This window comes from Hyaena hyaena, unplaced genomic scaffold, assembly GCF_003009895.1.
Source record: "Hyaena hyaena isolate Hyena2069 unplaced genomic scaffold, ASM300989v1 scaffold_833, whole genome shotgun sequence".
NCBI lineage: Eukaryota > Metazoa > Chordata > Mammalia > Carnivora > Hyaenidae > Hyaena > Hyaena hyaena.
In genome coordinates, this window is record NW_024081467.1 from 773,584 (window position 1) to 790,412 (window position 16,829).

The following is a 16,829-nucleotide window of genomic DNA, read 5'->3' on the forward strand; positions in this document are numbered from 1 at the left end:
TTGTTTACAGGGAAGGAAAATAAGAAGAGACTCTCTGGAATACAGGGAATCGGGACGTGCAGTCAAAGCTGGAGGACCGTTTATCATGGGACAGGCTACTTGCGCAGCTCTCCAGGGGCCTGTCGGTGAGAGGAGAGGTGCAGCAGTTCCCTAAGGTCAAAGTGTCTTCCTCCGCACCATTTTATTCCGCAGAAGTGAGGTTTGCAGAGCTTTCATGATGATTCACTTTAATTGAGAGAGCAAAATAATTAAGCTTAAAATAAACCACACATGAAGAACACCCCCCCACATACACACATATACACACACACACATAAACATATAAACATGCACACACATACATGCATACACACATATACATGTACATACATATACACACATATACACATGCACATACACACACATACACACCTGTACACCTGTTCCCCCATTCTCTGTTCTCCAAGCCTTACCAGATGGATAAGAGAACTGACTATCGGGTCCCCCATCTCCCTTGGCTCTGTCCCCTTCAGCCCATCGCCCACCCGGGGTCTGTCTGCTCATTCTCCATATTTTTCTATATCATCCTTGCCAGAAACCCAGGCTTGACTCAAAATGTGTTCCATTTCTGTTCACTCTTTCATGGGTAATAGTTCTCCACTCCAACAAAGAAAACAGGAAAGCATAAGCATTAGAAGATTCTGTGGGTAAAGATCTAGAAGCATATCCGCTTTCTCTGTCAAGTGCCCTTGTTACACATGGGCAAGTTCACTGCTCTGGAGAGGGAGGAGAGCCCCTGGGCATCGATTGTGAGAAGCGGGAGGGCGGAGTCTGAGGCAGGGGGCTGCCTCGGGTGGACCCCAGGACAGAAGAACAAGGCCAGGGCTCAAGCACGTTGGAGGAGTCTAATTGGACTACATGAAACAAGGGTAGCGCCTGGGGATTATCCTGGGTGTCCCATAGTGACCTGAGAGAGATGATTCCCACCCAGATGGGGACATATCACTGAGAAATTGGACAGTGCGTCACCAGCAGCTCCAGGGGACAAATGAAGGTAGCACAAAGAAACACTAAACTTAGCATGGCAGTGGGGTGAGAGGAGTTCTCGGCTCAGTTCTGTCCCTGGGGACTTACATGTTCTCTGCCATGCATGTCACTCACCCTCAAACTCTCTGGGTTGTCTCCATATGCTCATACTAATTAATTAATCACAAACAGATCAAAATTGAGGCCTGTTGGGAGGTAGCGGAGAACAGCGAGGAGTGTGAAATGGTATATCTGATGAACGCTCGAAAACTTTATATATCCATCAGTTATTTCCTCACATTTTAAAATGACAGAATCTAAGGAACTCGCAGTTGTGGGTGAACCTGAAATTGGACTGCTTGAACTTGCACTCCAGTCTGGGACCCCGACAGCCTTGCAGACAGAGCTGCTGGGAGCAAGTGTTCGGGGTTCACGGTGGTGGTTCTCCTCTTAAAGGGGCCACAACTCTGCAGAGTACAGCACCTAAAACAGTAACCCTTTCTTCACCCTACCCTCAACTCCTCCCCTAAAAGCACACTTTTCCCCAACCGCAACGTGCAGCGAGCTCAGTTCAGCAGGGAACGACCCAGCCCACACTTCAGGTTCCAGGCAAGTCGCATGGCTTCCGTCTGCAGACTTAAGCCGCCCTCTCTCCTCACGTCTCCATGACTGTATTTTGTAGATCTCAGCCTCCACCTGGATTCATGCTACGTGAGTAAAGATTCCAGACGTAACAGTCTGGTTCTGGGGATGGTAAAACCCAGGTCTCGCTAGAACTAGGCACTTCTGTTGTATTTTTCTGGCTTTAGCATTAGTGCCTGAGGAAGGAGGCTATGGAGAGAATAAACATGAACAAGGACAAGTTGACAACGCGACTGTACTCGGAGAAGTTCGTACCTGCACAATGCTGTCCTGACTGGCTCCGAAACACGCAGGTGTTACTAACATTAACTGGACATGCACAGCCTCACACACACAAGGGCAGACAGTGCTCTTGGAGACGTGTAGAAGTGGACATGAAATGGTTGGGTAGAACCAACGCTTTTGGAGAACATTAGGTCTATGGTGCTCACAGCAGAATCACAGAGACTCAGCACTAAGTTCTGACCCTGCTACCCTGGCCTCGGCTGGGTCCACCCCCAAATAATGACTTGAGACCCAAGTGGCTCCCATCTGAGCTGCAGGAGACGTCCTACATAAAAGGCAAGTGGAAAACAAAGCCACAGCCTCCCTGGCAGAGAAACATCCATAACACATTCCTCACCCAAGTCAGAGTCCAGGAACCCACCTTAACCTAAAAAAGATTATCCCCAGAATATACAAGTTTATCATTGTCCCTTCTGGAAGTCCAAGACCCTTAACAATTCTGCAGCTTACACACCATGTCCCAAACTTTTGATCCTCAATTCTGGGAGTTCCTTAAGGATACAATGTGGGTCTTAACCATCCATCTGTCTCCTGTGACTGGTTCAGTGTTTAAGAGTAGATACTTAATAAATGTTGTTGAATGTGTAATATATACTCCTTATTAATTAATGTATCACTTATTTATCAGGATTATGTGCACCTCCCTACCCCACGCTGAGCCCCGAAAGTCACCTAAAGGAAAATGTGATAATGGTTAGCTAATAGAATGTTGCTAAGCAACAAGGAGAAATATTTCAAATAGACTTGAAGTAAATGATATAAGTAAGAGTACAGAAAGGGGAAAAAGGGCAACTGTCTCTTTTATCCCGAGAACTTGGGGACTTTTTACCAGACTGGTCAACTCTATCTGGTCCTCCCTGGTCAACCTGGTTCGAGGAGTACTCAGGGTGCTGGGAGTCCACGAAGGTCAGTTTTCTGTTTGTGCAAGTGAGAACTGTCCTTTGGCTTACAACATCTTCGTGTGTAGTTTTGCTGGGCATGGAAAAGTTAGGGGCAGATCCATTCTGTTCTGCAAGCAGTTAAACAAAAGCCCTTTTTCACATCCCCCCCCCCCCCAAACACACACACGCCATTTTCAGCCTCCTACAGACAACACTCCAGAGAAACTTCTTCAGGGCTTGTGCTGAAGACTATGTGAAGGCAACACTGTGAGCAATGCCTTTTCTCTCTCTTTCTCTCTCTCTCTCTCTTTCTTTCTTTCTTTCTTTCTTTCTTTCTTTCTTTTTCTTTCTTTCCTTTCTTTCCTTCCTTCCTTCTTTTTTCTTTCTTTCTTCTTTCTTTCTTTCTTTCTTTCTTTTCTTTCCTTCCTTCCTTCCTTCTTTTTTCTTTCTTTCTTTCTTTCTTTTTTTCTTTCTTTCTTTCCTTCCTTCCTTCCTTCCTTCCTTCCTTCCTTCCTTCCTTCCTTCCTTCCTCCCTTCCTTCCTTCTTTTTTCTTTCTCTCTCTGTCTCTCTCTCTGTCTCTGTCTCTCTCTCTCTCTGTCTCTCTCTCTCTCTCTCTCTCTTTCTACACACGGGAACTAAGTTGGTGTGCAGATTCAAGGGATAATTAAATTAAAATGGGCCTCCAAGTTGATTTCTGTTGGCAGGAAAGTGTTCTGGGAAGTATCTACGATGCATCCAGTGATCACATCCTTCTCATTTATGAAGGTGTAGTGAGAAACCACTGTCCAGAAAGAGATGGCTATATATTTGCTTTGTAAGCAAAAGGCATGTATCATAGTTGCATCTAAAATAGTGTCCACATCTTTACCAAAGGCACTGAATTTTACCTGTTTTTCGGACCTGGTGGTGGCTGTCACCTCCTCAGTGATCATTTTTGGTATGCCATATGCCACATTCATTCTTTCTCCCGAAAATGCGTCAATTGTCTGTACTATAAAATGATGCCTGCAACTGTGTGGTGATATTATCCCCTAAGTTTAACAGTGAAATAAGGAAATAAAACTATTAATAAACAACGAATGTGGTTTGCTTGCTTTTTAACCCAAAGTCTACACAGCTGCAGCTTTTTGCTCTAAGAGCAGAGACACTGAAGGGTCCCTTCTGGAAGAACCGGTTATGCACACTGACTACTCTTTCTTTTTTATGTACACTAGAATTTTCTTCAACAGCCAATACTGCTGCTGTCATAACCCAAAACACATATGATAATGTGTTTAGGAGAGTGTATTAAGCATGTGTAAAGTGTGTCTACACACACAGTCCTTATTCCAAGAGTGTGAGGAAAAATTCTTCTCCCTAGATAAATGCACTAACAAAGAGTTTTATTTTCCTCCTTTTAAAAGAAATGCTTATCTTCTTCCCCAGCCCCTTTTTGAAATGTCTTATTTATTTTTGAAAAACCGAGCAGGTCTGAGGGAGAGACAGAGAGAAGGAGACACAGGATCCCAAGCAGGCTCTGAGCTGTCAACACAGAGCCTAAGGGAGGCTCAGACTCACAAACCATGAGATCATGACCTGAGCCGAAGTTGGACGTTTAACCGACAGAGCCACCCAGGCGCCCCTATTTCCTCCCCTTTTGAAAGAGTTGTTTATTACTTTCTTTTGGACCCATTAGAAATGCTTTCCTCCTGAAAATAAAAACCAAGCATCGTATTTTATTGCATGGACTTTAAAATTTCTGCAAGTATAGCTATAAACTGAAGTTTGCTCTAGGCAAGGGACGTGAGGCTGTTTTTTTAAAATGTTTGCTTGATTAATTTTTGGCTTTTATGCTATTTCACAGCATGTGCCATAGAAACCAAACACTGCCTCTTAAGTGTGGAAACTTTCCAACTTTCACCTTGCAAGCAAGAGCAAGAAAATGTTTTCTGAATCTCTCTCTCCCTATCTCCTTCATCTGTCATTAAATCCTCATCCTTAGTTCATCATTTTGGACACATGCTCTCTAGGGCAAGTCCTGTCTGATTTGATGAACCATTTCATCATGATTCTCAAGGAGATCAATGCAATTTGCTAGGAAATGAACTACTTTCCTTATGCTCTATGATAACAGGCAGGTTTTTTATGTTTTTATTTTATTTTTGAGAAAGCATGAGTGGGGGAGTGGCAGAAAGAGGGAGATAGGATCTGAAGTGGGCTCTGCACTGACAGCAGAGAGCCAGATGCAGGGCTCGAACTCACAAACTGCAAGATCATGACCTGAGCCAAAGTCAGACACTCAATCGTCTGAGCCACCCAGGTAACAGACAGTTACCGGTAACAGACAGTTTTATATGAAATTAATACAGAGATTGAATAATAAGAGTTTTCTGTTGTACTGAAGTCTTCCACAATTTGCTACATAAATTGATTAGATATAACCTACAGCTATAGAAAGAAAACAGTGGCTGAGACTATGGAAAATTAATGAGGCATAAGAACATGTTAATGTTGGAAAGGTCAGCCAGGCACAAGCTGATTTTTAACTAAGCGGTGCCCTGCAGGGAATTGCTATTCCGTAATAGCAATTGCTATTTCGTAATCTGAATGGTTTACATGGGAGGCAATTTTGTAAAATACAGCTCTGCTCTCTTGACCTCAGTTAATTAATCCAAGGATTGGTACCCACTTGGACTGATCAAAAAATTTCCCAGAAAAGTTTTAATTTGAGGAACAGAGACTCAGGGCCAGTCTCACCTCACACACCCAGGAGTGTGAAACACGGTCGCTAGCAGCCGTGATTTGTCACATGAACACAGCGGATATATTATATGAGCACATCAGACACTGATGTGACGTGGAAAACAGGGAGATGAATCAGCTTCCAGGAACAAAAAGAGATAAGAGAAAGATGCCATCCAGCTCTGATTTTCCCAAGGCCCAACTGCATCTCCGCACTTCTCCCAAGAATGCTTCTGATATATTCTGCTTGTCCCGGGCATTCGTAAAATTTAACATTTTGGTTTAAATGCATTAGGTTATCTATTACTTGTAACTAAACAGGACTGCCCACTACCAGCTGAGGGAATCAGCTAATACAAATGTTTGCAAAACCTTAAATTATGGTGTTGGTCATTCAGGTGTAACTGACCATTCTGCTGATTTAAATATTCCCACACTTAATTAAATTTTTATTTGGCTGAACTGGGGAATTTCACCCTTGAAGTTAATGCTTCCCAGTCTTTAACTGCAGCCATATATTTCTAATGAAAATAATAACCAGTATTGTTTAACTATCTAGCATAATTTTTTAAGCAGTAAGAATTTAACATTACTTAAACGATAAGCATGCATGATTTTTTTATTGAAATTATACTTCACAAAGATAAGTGTTGGAAGAGTCTGCACATACCACTTTTCTGGAAGAAACATCCCTTCGTCTAGAGCGTGTACAGAGTGGTGAAGAGAATGAAGCCAACTTCTCTTCCGGGCAGAATTTCCTTAGTCTAATTGTGGTCTTTCTTGGGCATTTTTGCACACCACCCTTCACCCTAATTCCTGCTTCTTGGAAACACCACGTGTACCTTTCAGTGTACTCACCACTAGAATTAACCAACAGCATTCACATTACTAAAAGACAAAAGTAATTACCAATAAAAAGTAACTGTCAGGGGGCGCCTGGGTGGCTCAGTCAGTTAAACATCTGACTTCGGTTCAGGTCATGATCTCACAGTTCATGAGTTCTAGCCCCGCATCGGGCTCTGTGCTGATAGCTTGGATCCTGCAGCCTGCTTCAGATTCTGTGTCTCCCTCTCTCTCTCTGCCCCTCCCCTGCTCACACTCTCTTTCTCTTTCAAAAATAAATAAACCTTTAAAAAAATTTAAAAAGTAACTGTCAAAGACAGGTTCTCATTCAAGTTACACGGGGACACTGATGAAAATCTTGTTGGAACCAGAGCCTCAGACTGTGGGAGCTCTCACGCACTCTCCTCAGCAATGAGCTTTAAGAATAGAGTGTTTTGGGGCGCCTGGGTGGCTCAGTTGGTTAAGTGTCCTACTTCGGCTCAGGTCATGATCTCGCAGTCTGTGGGTTCAAGCCCTGCATCGGGCTCTACGCTGACAGCTCAGAGCCTGGAGCCTGCTTCAGATCCTGTGTCTCCCTCTCTCTCTGCCCCTTCCCTGTTCATGCCCTGTCTCTCTCTGTTTCTCAAAAAATAAATAAACATTAAAAATTTTTTTTTAATATTTATCCTTGGTTTGTAAGAGATTTACCAACTTAATCGTGCCTCAGCGTGGAAGGAGAGCTGACTTAAGATCCCGCAGCTAGTGAGAAATGGCACTGAATCTTCCATTCAGTTCCCCATCCTCCACACGGCTACCTGGCCTCTTCTGACACCAAATCATTTGCCAATTTGCTATAGGAAAATATTTGAGAACCACAAATCTCTGTTGGTGAGTAGGGGTGGGGAATACATGCTTCCACAGGATAGATATTTTATAGGATCCAAAGTTTGCCCTGAATGTACTCTGCACACCCAGGAACCCCCAAATATGATGAGCTAGCCAGCATTTCATCTGAGAGTGACCAAAACTGTGCTTACATCCATTTCTGTCATCTTTCTGATATGCATCTTTGTCTCTGTAATTCTTAAAACTCATTACATTAGTCTCTTCACCGCATTTTTCTTCATTCCAGACAGTATAATGTTTCTAGACAGTGGGAATGTTTTAGATAAAAGTCAATGTTAATGTTCTGGATTCACTAAATGACTAAATCTCTCATAATATCTTGTTTGTAAGTGATGTATCTATCATACTTAGTCCTTAATTCATTTTACCAGTTGTTCTTTTCCATAAAAAATAGGGGGGTTGATTTTTAAATGATTTTACTTATTGGATTTGGAGGAAACTATTTGCAATAACAATGTAGGCTGGCTATGGGTCTGACTTAATCCCAGGCAGTGTTTTCTCATGACTAATACTAACTTCCCCTTCTCTTAACTAACTTACCTCTCTGAGTCCAACCATTCTCCCCCAAGCAATTAATTCATAAAGTGACAAATGTGGGATTTGCCTGTCTGCTACGGACAGCCACTTACAAGCTAGGCAAACAGATAGAAAGCAATGCTGACGGTATATTCATATACTCACCATAGGAATGATTCTTTGACATTCAGTTCGATAAGGCCAATGAAATTTGAAAAATAATTTGTTTCATTAAATTGTTGGCACATGGATACAAACATATCTCTACATGACCCAATCCCCCTTACCCCCTGCCTCACTAACACTGGCTTCTAGAACACAAAGTGCCTTTAGAAATCTGACCACTTGAATGGATTCCACCAGCAGAGATAGCTATATTTAGAAATAGTTGACTACACTGTCCTGCTATCTAGGTTAGTTTGAAGTGGAAAGAATCAGCAGAGGCTCCGACTAAATATGGAGGAAGTTCATAACTAGCAGAGATAATTAAGGAGGGCCAATACTACCTACCAGCTGCCATGAGGACCTTTAACTATGACATCACAGGGAAGGGCCTCCTCCGAAAGTAACTTCAGAACAATATAAAGAGGCCAGTCCTTTGCCACTAAGCCAGAGGTTAAGTATTTTCGCAGTAGCACTGTAGGAAATCACCGCCGCCAGTGCTGTAGGATCCGTGACACATCTCTAGCTGTTCCCAGCTGTAGTGGGAGCACACGTGGGGCAGAGATCAGACCCATGACGGCTCCCCACATCCCTGCCCCTCCACCACCAATCCTCATGCCCACAAGCTTCAAGATCACACTCATTAGAGGCTTCACGAAAACCTAGGCAGGACACCTGCCGAAACTGCTTTCCCTTCTTGGCTCTGTCAGAAACAAATGTGCACAGCTGACTCCTTATCAAGGTGGGAAAACTGAGTTAACATACCAAACTTTCTCTCTGCTATCCCTGCCTACGCCACGCCAATTCCTTTCCTCAAGCCTGTCTGGGTCCCCGCACCCAGAAGAAGTCCCACCTTGCTGGCACTGAATATATAATCTTCATATATGCTTTGTAATGTGACTTAAGACCTTCCCACCTCTGAAGTTACAAAAATGATTCAGTGTACTAGGAAGCAAATTCTATCTCACTTTGTTAGCTAAGCTTGGCAAACAGAAGTGACTTTGACTTCAGAAGATAGAAGCAATGTGTAAAAACAGAGATATAGAGATAAAGAAAAGGAAAATAAACACTCACTATTTATTAAGAGATAATGGCTTCCTTTGTTTTCTTTCAAGACTCCAAAATAAGATTGAGATCTTAATGCACTACAGAGTTTGAGCATTCCTGGATAAGATGTCATAGATCCTTTAGTTGTAAAAAAACAAAAAAACCCCAAACCTTTAAATATGCTCCAGTCAAGGGGCACCTGGCTGGCTCAATCAGTTAAGCATCCAATTTTGGCTCAGGTCATGACCTCACGGTTCGTGAGTTTGAGCCCCTCATTGGGCTCCCTGCTGACAGCAAGGAGCCTGCCTGGGATTCTCTCTCTCCCTCTCTCTCTGCCCCTCCTCCGCGCTCTCTGTCTCTCAAAATAAATAAACTTTAAAAAAATTTTTTTACGAAAAATAAACATTAAAAAAAATTAAATACTCTCCAGTCAAATTTCTACTCAGTGCAAGCGTCCCTCCTATGGCATCACTGACAGCTAACAACCCAGATTCTGGATACATAATTCCAATGGCGAGAAACTCATTAAGTGAAGCAGACCACTTTGTATTTAGAGTTTTAATTGTTTTGCTACACTTTATCCACTGGCTCCAGCCTTCCCCTCTAGGGCACTGTCTTCCACCTGTAGTACATGCATATCAGTGGGGATACATGAGGACTTCCCAGGGAGCACTAGAGTAGGGTCAGTTTAAGGAGGTGATTTGTGAGATCCTCAACTGTCACAGGTACTCTCTCTCCAAGGTGACCTGCCTAAAAGCTCGTCGCCTCCATCACACCTGCCTTTGTCCTACTTTACAGGACATACCTCTCACCCGGCCTGAGTCTCACTCATGTGCACAAGTTATCTAGACAACAAACAAAAGGACAGTTGTATTTATTTATTTTTAATTCTATTAAGTTGATTTATTCTGAGAATGTGAACATGCATGAGAGGGGCAGAGAGAGAGGGCGAGAGTGAGAATCCCAAGCAGGCTCTGCTCAGTCAGCACAGAGCCTCGGGGTTCGAACTCAGGAACCTTGAGATGGTGACCTGAGCTGAAACCAAGAGTTGGATGCTTAACCACCTGGGCCACCCAGGTGCCTCACAAAAGGGCAGTTTTAAAATGCACAGTTCCCTAGAGAGTGTCCTGAGGCAGAAAAGCAAATAGAGCTTCAAAGAAATACTGAAGAGTGCAGTGTCTTATTTATCCAGAGAACAAGCTTATGCTAAAGCCCCAAGCTCCTATGTATCCATCCATGCCTCTGTCTGTCTGTCCGTAAATCCATCCACATATCCATCCACTCATCCATCCATCCATCTATCCATCCATGCCTCTATCTGTCCATCCATAGACCATCCACTCATTCGTCCATCCATCTATCCACTAATCTATGAGTTAGAATTCAAAGGTGAGGTAGTTGTCATAAGAACATGTATAATCACATTTACTTAAACTGGAAAATTAGGTCAGTTTTTTTTTCTAACATAAAGTAAATGATTCCAGCTGATTCATTTAGCAATGAGGGCTGCCTTTGCCAGTTGGATTATCAGGTATATATTTTACATGAGGTGGATGAAAAAATCTACACTACAAAGTTCTGATAAAAATATGTTTAGGGGAAATATATATAAAATGAACAGAAATCATATGGCGTATGCAGGAAATTGCATCCTCTGAACCTATATTAAAACTGTTTACAGACAAAAATAGGCAAGAGGCATACAGCTTTGAAATTTTTATGTAAATGAGGGGGGAGAAAGCAGTGAAACAGAAAACAGAATAATAAGCCCCCCTCATCCATAGGGCTTATCCCTAAATATATGAAAACAGTTTTCATTTCTCCTCTACAGCACTTACCCTCCATTTTAAGCCTCCTGGACAGCCTGAGCCATTCTTCATAGTTCAGTCAAGGGCATCACTGAGGCAGGAAGGAAGGAGTGATTCCAGCAAGTCCCCCATCTGTCTTTACTGGGAGCCAGCTCACATCCTCGCTCGGCCCTCCTGATAACTCAGCTTCAGCAGCTGGCTTGTCCGACCTCACTGTCCACATAAAAATAGCCAATCAGAGAACCAGACCTGCTCTGTCCTCTGAAGAGCCAGTGAGTGACTTGACCACAGTTTCCTTCCCTAACTCCAGCAAACCCTGTGTGTCAGAGGCACCCTGCCTGCCCCAGGGCATAATCGACAAGCGGAAGGAGCCAAAAAGTAGGAAGGGAGGAAGAAGAGAGGTTGAAGGAAAGGGAGATGTGTGCATCGATATAAGACCACTGGTTATGTGGTGAGAGTCAATGGCGTTTTAGATACAGTGACATCACACATGTCGGAGACTCTGCCTTTGCGAGGGTAACAGGTTGTTATGTTCCTCACTTCTTCTAATCCATTACTTTCTCTATGAGCACCAGGTCACTCCCACCCCCACTCCTGGCCAAATCCTGTGTGGTTTCTGTAAGTACTGCCCAAGGAGAAAGCTGACACAAAGAGACAGAGTCAAAACTGAACTTCTGAGCTTCTGAATAGATTTCTATCCAACCTAGAGGAGAAAAAGAGGTCTTTAAGCCATAGCTTTCAAAAGTAACAAAGATAGAGAAAGAGAAAAACATTCCTGGAAATTCTAAAACTTTCCCTGGGCTTCTACCCACGGACATGTGCCTCTGAGCCTCCATGCCTCTCTGCTCTTCACCCTCTGGCTCTCAACTTCAGCTGAGCCAGGGTCCTCAACCAAGGTCATGGCTGTCTTCATAGCGTCCCCAAGAGCCACGTTTTCCTGAAATCTGCATCTACTATTGTTTTCTTCAGCCCATAGCTGACCATTGTTGTTGTTTGCTTGTTCGTTTCCGATTCAATACTCTGGCTCCTTTTCAGCTCAACCCCTGACACTTCTGTTTCCTGTCTGATAAAGGCTTCTCACTGCTTTACAGAGCAGAGGTCAGCGCAGAGAGGAAAACCCCCAAAATAGTCTTCTCTCCTGGCTTGGACATGCACACCTTCCGGTACCTCACACTCACACTGATGACACGGTGCTCAAGTATTTCTCTGGGAAGTGCAGAACTTTCTGGAAGCTCCATAATTTTATTTCTTATGCTGTATCTTATGTTAAATAGTGGGACAAGATGCGCAGTTAAGTCCATTCAGAGTAAAGGGAAGGGAAGGTCTCCAGCATTCCCACTGTCCCAGATGCTGTCGTTCACAGTGGAAGCCATCCTTTAGAGGTTGGTTATATGTGCCCTGTCTTCAAATTTTGCAGCAGGGGCTTTAAGGAATAGCACAGTGGGTCTGGAGTCCAGAGTTCCACATTAAGCAACAGGAGAAAGGACAAACTGGCTTTAGGATGACAAAGCCATTGGGTGGTAATTGAACTTGGGGACTGATCTGCCCAGAACTGTCAATAGGAGAGAAAGAGCATAGAGGAGTTTCCTTAGGTGCAGGAGAAGTTCGCCATGACCACCTGCCTTTGGCCAAAGGCATACTGCCATTTCTACCCAGACCATGCCCCCCCCCAGCGCTCCGGGTGGCTGCTTGGTGGAAAAGCATGAGTCCTCTGCTCTTACATAACCTGCTCAGAGCAGCCTTCCCTACATGGCCTCTCTAAAACAGCACCTTCCCACCCCCTTCTCAACTTATTTACCCCACTGTATGTTTCTTCACGGCACCTATTACTTTACACATTTTCAAATGCATTTATGGCTTCTCTCCCCTCACTGGAATGTAAGCTCCATGGAAAGTGGGTTTTTGTTTACTTTTCCTGTCTCCCCTCCACCCCATGTGCAAGAGCCCAGGAAAGCATTTTGATGCTAGGTCGGTACTTAAAATGTATTTAAGTAAATGAACAAAATACAGTCTAATAGCATGTCTTCATACTTGCACATTTCAATTGATTTGAATTATTTTTTTCAGTATATGTAGTTTCCTATCTAATGTGTGATAACTCCTCAAGCAGGAAGTTAATAAGATCTCCAGCCTTCCACGCTGGCCAGTGAAATGAACAAGCTCCCCACTCTCCAATCGAGGCCTTTCTTTGCAGGATGGGCTATGATTTTTCATATTTTTGTTCTTATTTCTAGGGCTCTAGAAACAACAAGGAGCTCATTGCAATAAAAGCTTAGGAAGTATGTAATATCACATATTCAGTAATGATGTGAAGTTTTGAATGGCCTGTATACATTTTCAGGTCTTCAGTATAATGGTTGACATTTGTTGACATTTGTTTCCAGATTTTATATGGCTATGTACTCATATTTGGAAAATTTCTCCATGACTACATAAAATGTTCATATAGTATAGTTATATATTAATGATTGTTCATATATAGAAAGATAGATATACCTAGATTTATGTATAGATATATATGTACGTATCGTTTTAAATTAATTATGTAAATATTTATATTACATTTATATGTTATATGAAGGTAATATAAATTATACATTGAATATATACAAATATATATTTGAATTCCTCAATTTTGATACTATTGTCTTTTTCCATTTGTCTTTCAAACTCCATACTATTCAATAAGCCACCAAATGTTTATATCTTTTTCCTGCCTTAGAGTTATTCTAGCTTGAAACTAGCTCAACATCAATGGTGATCTACTCTTGATCTCGGTTCAGGTCATGGTCTCACGGTACATGAGTTTGAGCCCCACACTGGGCTGTCTGCTGTCAGCACAGAGCCCATTTTGGACTCTCTGTCCCTCTCTCTCTCTCTGCCTCTCCCCTGCTCTCTCTCAAAAATAAATAAGCATTAAAAAATAATAAAGAGATGGGGCACCTGGGTGGCTTAGTCGGTTAAGCGTCCGACTTTCACTTAGGTTGTGATCTCTCGGTTCATGGGTTCGAGCCCCGTGTCGGGCTCTGTGCTGACTGCCGGCTCAGAGCCTGGAGCCTGTTTCGGAGTCTGTGTCTCCCTCTCTCTCTGACCCTCCCCTGCTCACGCTGTCTCTCTCTCTCTCTCTCTCCTAGAAAAAAAATATTAAAAAAAAATAATAAAGAGAAACAAAAAATAAAATAAGACAGGGATAATAAAATTATAGGTATGTTGCATTGTTTTACTGCCTAGTCCAGTTGGGATTAAGGGTGGGGGGAGGGTGGTTGATGATGAGAAAAAAATTAATGTACTGAATATAGTCTATGACTCACATGCTTTTCACAGTTTCACACGTATCTGAAACTGACCACATCATAAAAACATAGTCATCCAGTAGGGACTGTGCCGAGGTTATTGTTGCCATAAACATGTGACTTTGGTGGTTACTACTTGGGACCTGTCTGGACAATGACCACCTCTTGCCATCTGACTCAACAAAACCGTAAAGGAAGGACCTTTAAAGGAAAGGAATACGTGTCCTGATCATCTGAAATCATTTTGATACCTGATACAGAGAGAAGGGACCAGTAGTCAAACCTGCAGAATGAACATAAAACAGGAAGACAATGTCAGCAATTGGATGGCGAAAGGGAAAGGTGGAGGGAGGCTTTCAAGAGCTATAGCGTCACCAAGGTTCTGGAGAGAAAAGAGTGTAGGGGGGAAAAGTGGACATCAGGGACTTTGATTTAGGAAAGCAGACCGCTGACACCAAGAAGCTTTGGGAATGCCTGAAACAACTTATTTTGTTGATAGTTCCTTTTTTTACACATGCATAAAAAAGATACATGATTTAAATCCCTACCTAAAGTCTCCAAGAGCTGCCATTAAATGGACAATAACAGTAGTAGTAATGACAAAAAAGCTCCACATTCTAAAATAAAAAGTTTATTTTAAAAAAAAGCATTCATTAATAGTAAAATGAAGGAAGTTTTCTGGTATATAAGACAATGTGCTCACAATTGGTTACTTAGATTTAGGGACAAACAGAATTTTAGGTTTGACATTGTGTCATTTGGCCACTAGAGGTGATAGACAATAATTTCCTAAGACAAGAGATAGTGATTTAGAGTTTATGTTAATGTTTCCCAAGGGGGAAAAAATCTGACTCCTTGCCTACTTTTGCACCAAATAGAAAACCAAATTGTCTTTTTTTTTTTTTTTTTTTTTTGAGAGACAGAGAGAGAGAGAGAGAGCATGAACAGGGAAGGGGAGAGGGAGAGGGAGAGAGATTCCCAAATAGGCATTCAGCTGAATGCACAGAGCCTGACATGGGACTAGATCCCAAGAACCATGAGATCATGACCTGGGCTGAAACCAAGAGTCAGATGGTGAATCGACTGAGCCACCCAGGTGCCCCTCAAACTATCTCACTATAAGAAAAGCTATTTAAAATTAATAAACTGTGATGTGGTTCATTAGTAAGTGAGTTTTTGTGTTTTATGTATCTCCATACAAACATATCACATGTTTATGTTGACCATAAGGCAAATTTGATGAGAGCTGAATTTTGAGAAGTTTCCCACATCAGTGAAAGGAGACATACCTTGATATGACCCATTTGCCTTTTATTGTGCTTCAAACATAAATCAAGAGTATCTTTGATAATTACCAATGTCCTAAGTACAAAATTTGTTCCTCTTAAATTTCAGTAAATAAATATATGATCATTTCCTATAAATACACTCATTTTCATCTGAATGGGAGTTGGTTTGTGATTTATAATGTTTCTAATTATGTAATTTTAATATAATACTGCATCAAATGGAATAGAGTGTGGTTTTTGTCATGATACAGTAAGAAAAAATTCTGTACGTTCAAGGTTTTTCCTCAAATATCTCTTTTGCATTTGTAACCAGAAAATCTGCTGTGAAATGCCATACGTTTCACCATTGCTCAACATTTGGCTTATGTAACTGATGTTTATTAGGGCTGCAGATCAAAATAGAGTCAGAAACTGGCATGTGGTAGAGAATGCTTATATTTATCTTTGGGTCTACATGTAATGATTTTTATTTTAAAATCTTTCTTTTTGTGCTCACCCATGTAGCAAATATTTATTGAGCATTCACCATAACCCATGCACTCTTCTGCTAAGATCAATTAACTAAGGCGGTGAAATAAGCCAATATTTATATTGGGTGAAATGTATGCTACCTTCAACAGAACTGCTAACTTAGAAATTATTAAGACCAGCATGACCAATATATGTGACACCTAAACAAAGTAGTTTGCTGCCCATACCAGTGTGATCTGGTAAACAATCCAATTCCTACCTAATTCAAAATAGTTACCCAGTATTTTGCTTGTTTGCCTAACATGCCCACCTTTACCCTCATTATTATTTTTAAGACAAGGTTTTTGAACTAGCAGTCCACGGAAAACTATGTCCCACCAAACCTAAAGAATTCATTACTGGAGCTGCACAAGAAATACTAAAAGGACCTCTTCAGGCTGGAGAAATCTTTTCCTACTTGAACCAGAAAGAAATAAGCAGAAGAGAGAGTGTGTCTGTATAAAATATATATATATATAAGAAGAGGAGCAAATATATGTATACATGTAAAAAGAAGAAAATGTTTACCATTGACTTTAGAAAGTAATAATCATGGGGGACACCTGGGTGGCTCAGTCAGTTGGGCATCTGGCTCTTGATTTTCACTCAGGTCATGATCTCATGGTTCATGGGTTCCAGCTCTGGGCTAACAGCAAGGAGCCTGCTTATGATTCTCTCTCCCTCTTTCTCTCTCTCACTGCCCCTCCCCACTCATGAATCTCTGTCTCTCTCTCAAAATAAATAAGTAAACTTAAAAAAAAAGAAGGACGAGGCACCTGGGTGGCTCAGGTGGTTAAGCATCTGACTTCGGCTCAGGTCATGATTACACGGCTTGTGAGTTTGAGCCTCACATCAGGCTCTGTGCTGACAGCTCAGAGCCTGGAGCCTGCTTCGGATTCTGTGTCTCCCTCTCTTTCTGCCCCTCCCCCATTCATCCTCTG